A 5,000-nucleotide genomic window follows, 5' to 3' on the forward strand; every position below is an offset into this window, starting at 1 on the left:
GTGGCATGTTGCCTCGCGTGTCTTCTCCTCTCCACTAGCGATCTTCCTCCCCCTTTGTCTGGCTATTCTAGTTTATTTTCCTACCTACCCATCTATTTACTTGAAGGTAACTCGCTTTCTCTCTGTCTCATAGTTTCTCTCTCTCCTTTTTTTTCTCTCGCTTTTAATCTCACCCTCTTTCTGAATTCCCAGTTCCTTCTTTCTCATTTTCTGTCGTCCCACCAATTTATCAAAATCCATCTATCTAGTCCATGGGACCGAATTGATGAATTTTGATATAATTCAGAAGTCAAGCCCGTTTTTTTCTCTTCTCAAAACAGGATAAATAATCACCACAACATGACTCGAACAATAAAACCCCTCTTTTATGCATATTTTGTATTTACCAGTCATGATAATAAAAGAATCACGTCTCTTGTATACTGCACAATGGTCGACAACAATTTCCAACGAGAATACACATCATCGTATCATTAGGGAATTGTGCAACTATTCGCCAAGGTTAGGTAGCCAAATTGCAAGAAAAAAAAAGGTACATAATTTTTTTCCCCTCCCTGTTTCCATCTCCGTGTATCGATCTCGTTCTCTATCAGCTGCGTAGGAGAGGACGGTATTTAAAGAGTATGTCATATGAGAAAATGATGAAATATAATTAGGTGGGTTTGACTAATGTCACAGGTAACGTATCTTTTCGTTTTGTGATAAAACATTAGTAATATATATTTTTTTATACAACTGTAATAAGACTAAGAGACTCGAGCTTTTCTCTATATTAATGTTTTGAGAAATTTATACACGTAAAACTTTACTGTATATTTACTTCACACACAAAGGAAATTATAAACTACGTAATTTCCTTCATAATCCAAATGAAGATATTCCATTGCGTCACTGACAACAATGTTAAATATAAGGAGATCCAGATATTCAGGTTTACCCGTTAAAAATACAAGGCTAGGATGCATGACATTTCCACCTCCCCACTTAACCTGTAAATTACCGAGAAAAAAGTAGTGAAGAAAAAAAAAATATATATATATATACATAGCGGTTAAAAATGCCGCTATCACCGATTTAGAAATTATTCCATTTGATGTATCTGTCTCATTTTCATATCGTATATTCCTGATACGCATTATTAGAACGATCTAGAGAAAGCAATTTGAACGTATGTCTTTCACTAATACCATATAACGTCAATCGAACTCGCACATTAAAATCAAACCAGCATTAAGATTCAAATTTTCATATTGTATATTCCTAATATGATTTATTTGGAAAATTCAGTTTTATAGAAAAAATGAACGTATGTCCCACTCATACCCATAACGTTAATCAAACTTAAAGAATTAAAGAATCTCAAACCACACCCAGAAGCGCTGTCAACACGCAAGGAGGTCTTTGAGAAATTACTAGCCAATGGTATCTCGGTATTTCCTCTGAGGATGAAAGGTAGAGAAATTACTCGTAGTTATGAATCCACGGTGGAGAAAAATAAGACGCTAGGTGTGGGCCATTTGAGAGTCGGTTCTCGGATTCAAAGGACGTGTTATAGTACACTCTGGCATGGGCCTCAGGGTCAAAGGATGGTTATAATGATAGTGATAGTGATGGTAATAATGATGATAATAAATACTAATAATGATGATGATGGTGATCATAATGATAATAATAATAAGTAATATTGATAATAACAGTAACAACAACAACAATAATAAGAATAGTAATTATAACAGTTCCAATAACAATGATAAAGATGCTATGATAAATAAATACATGATCAAGCCAACACGTGTCTGCATCACAAGAAATCACTTAGTGAAGCGACCATATCATTCGGGATCCAGAATAGACAAGCTCATCTGACCTTCGTACACTTAAACTAGAGCTTTTGAGAGCACTTGAAGGTGACCCAGTGCCTGGTCATCCAGTTGACCTTTACCTCCCCCCCCTCCCCCCTAGTGTTTATATCACGTGATATTCGATGTTGTGTGCATGATGTAAACAACAGGAAATGTTCGGATGAAACTTAGATGAAGGTTATTATTATCTGTGCATCATTTTTATTTTCGAGTTTGAGGTATGTAGGTTATCTCTGAATTTGTTTACTCTATTTTTTTATTATCTCTCTCTCTCTCTCTCTCTCTCTCTATTTATCGCTTGTTCTCCTTGAAGAGGTCTCGTTTATCTTTCGTTTATGTTCTTGCTTATTTTATGTAACCCCAATTTTTTTTTATTAGAAAACGTCTTCATTAACATTACGTATTTCGCAATATTGTTCAAGACAAGTTAAGAAAGTTATTGCGTGTCAAAATGGCTGCGAACTTCTTCTTTTTTTCATTTCCCCCCCTTTTTTTAGTTCAAAATATCTTCCACTCTTATCTTTGCGATGCGGGGAATAGATCATGTTCCATCGTGACTGGGTGAGGTCACTTCAGGGTGTGAGCGTTCAAAATGGGATCTTAGACAATTCTTTTATTAAACGTGTATGTCAGTGTAAACCTTCATCTATAACATTCGCATCGAAATCTTCACGTCAATACACTCTATCCCACGATTGTCTTGCATTAACATGACGCTTAGATTAGAGATGTAAGCTTAATTAAAAATATATATATATTTTTCAAACCCAATTGATCCGAGAAAAAAAGCTTTGGACACGCAATAACCCCAATTTCTACCTTTTCCTCAAACGTCGTGGATTAATGTTCCGGAGAATACGCTGCACATTATTTGGCCTTATGAGCTATTTCTCTCGTCAAAGGCATTGCAAAGGGCCTGGAAAAGTGCACTGTGCATTGGAAAAACTGATGGAGGGGACGAGCATTGACGTATAATCATATTGCGCGCGGAAAATAGATTTTTTATTTAATTATTTTCATGTTTTTCTTTCGCAAAGCGTAATCTATCATGCTAATACGACTTACTTAGCGAAGTTTCTGGAATTCTGAAGGGATGTGATACGAGAAAATGAAATATATGATCGTTTTTTCACGCCATATTTTAATTTTATAGCTGGCATATCAGATAAGGTTAAGTTCGCGATGTAATATTTGATTCGTTTTAAGAAAGTAATGAAAACGGTAATGATAATGATACTGAGAGTACTTCCTTTTAGGAATCCAATTAATTTGCAATTTAAAGAAGGTAATAAATATGAGATATGGATCTTAATATATATAACAACGAATATGAACGGGAAAAAAAAATTGTCACACACACACACACACACACACACACACACACACACACACACACACACACACACACACACACACACACACACACACACACACACACACACACAAAAAAAAAAAAAAAAAAAAAAAAAAAAAAAAAAAAAAAAAAACGAAGGAGGCACAGGAAATAGAACGAACGAAGAGACGGAGAGAGGGAAGACAAGAATTAAAGAAGGCGGAGATAAGGACAGACGGCAAACCACACGCGGTCATTCCCAGTGACACTGACACAGCGCTGGCCTTGAAGAACACTAGAATTAAAGGCGATTTGTTTTGGGGGAATTTTCGGCTCTGCGGTGAATCCCGACATTGTCCGGGGAATCTGGGGCTTTGTTACGAACTCGGCGATTGTTGTTTGCCGGCTTGTTTGCGTGTGTGTGTGTGGGAGAGGAGGGAGGTGGAAGGAGAGGAAGAGGAGTGTGTATGGGGAGGGTGGAGGGGGAGGGGAGGGAGGAGAAGGAGAGATGTGGTGGGGGGCAGTGTGTGTGTGTGTGTGTGTGTGTGTGTGTGTGTGTGTGTGTGTGTGTGTATGTGTGTGTGTGTGTGTGTGTGTGTGTGTGTGTATGTGTGTGTGTGTGTGTGTGTGTGTGTGTGTTCGTGTGTTAGATCAGGTTTTCTTTTGTTTGCATGTACGTGCATAATTATATTGTTTTTAATAAAAGACTCGATTATCTAAAAAAATATTTTCTCCCCCTCTTTTTCTCTGTACACTCCTCTTTATATCTCTCCCTCTCTCATTCTCCCTCTCCCTCTCCCTCTTTCCCTCTCCCTCCCTCCCTCCCTCTTTCCCTCTCCCTCCCTCTCCCCCTTTCTCTCAATCTCCCACTTCCTCCATTTCAATCTCTCCCTTTCTCTCTCCTCCTCCCTCTGCATAACGAGAGTGAAAGGGATCCCGAACAGGCGTGGCTCCCAACCGCACGCGCCGACCCTCGCTTGTGAAGGACTTAGGAGCAAATTAAGCAAATTAATTCCCGTTCGTTCAGGGATCTCATACCTCTCCCCGCCTTGCATCCTACGAAAGGAATTCTCGAGCAATCCTTCGACGATGAGACCGTCAGGGTTTCTTCAGAGGCACGGAGGGGGAAAAAACAACAGGGTTTTTCGTGCGGCAACATCCTGGAGACGGACAGATTGACAGGCGCTTCCCACGATTATTAGTAATTATCTTTTAAGCATCCACTCAGCTTCTCTGTCGGATGCTGGAGTCAGTGGGAGTTTTTGTTCCTTCTTAAAAGGAGAATGGGGAGGGGGGAGATGAAAGAAAGAGAGGGGAGGGAGAGGGAGGGATGGGGGAAAAGGGAGGAAGGAAGAGGAAGAGGGGTAGAAGGATGGGGGAGAAGAGGGAGGGAGGAAAAGAGGGAGGAAGGGAGGAAAAAGGGGGGAAGAGGGAGAGGAGAGAGAGATTGACTGTTGGCCGGGTTAATTATGCATTGAGCAAATTCTACAATTATTAGTTACCGAGAGACGGAGAGAGGAGGGGGGGTGGGGCACACGTAATGAGAGAGAGAGAGAGAAAAGGAGAGGGAATGGAGGAATCAGAAAAACAAACTAAAAGAGAGGAAGAAATAGTGAATGAACAAAACAGAGGGAAGGAAAGAGATAATGTAGAATAATAATAATAGTAATGATAATAATAGTGAACAAATAAAAGAGTGAATAAGATAAAAAAAAAAAAAAAAAACGAAGATACTTCAGATTTTATCATTTCTATGCATTTACCTTTTTCCTTTATAATCTGCAGTGAAACGAAAACAGCAGAAG

At 39.0% G+C, this 5,000-nt stretch overlaps 1 protein-coding gene across 2 annotated transcripts in view; it reads left to right on the plus strand.

Moving 5' to 3' along the window:
• LOC119580352 overlaps nt 1–5,000 on the plus strand; it is a 106,710-nt gene that overhangs the window by 13,848 nt on the left and 87,862 nt on the right. The window lies entirely within an intron of this gene.

This window comes from Penaeus monodon, chromosome 2 (genome assembly GCF_015228065.2).
Source record: "Penaeus monodon isolate SGIC_2016 chromosome 2, NSTDA_Pmon_1, whole genome shotgun sequence".
Taxonomy (NCBI): Eukaryota; Metazoa; Arthropoda; class Malacostraca; order Decapoda; family Penaeidae; genus Penaeus; species Penaeus monodon.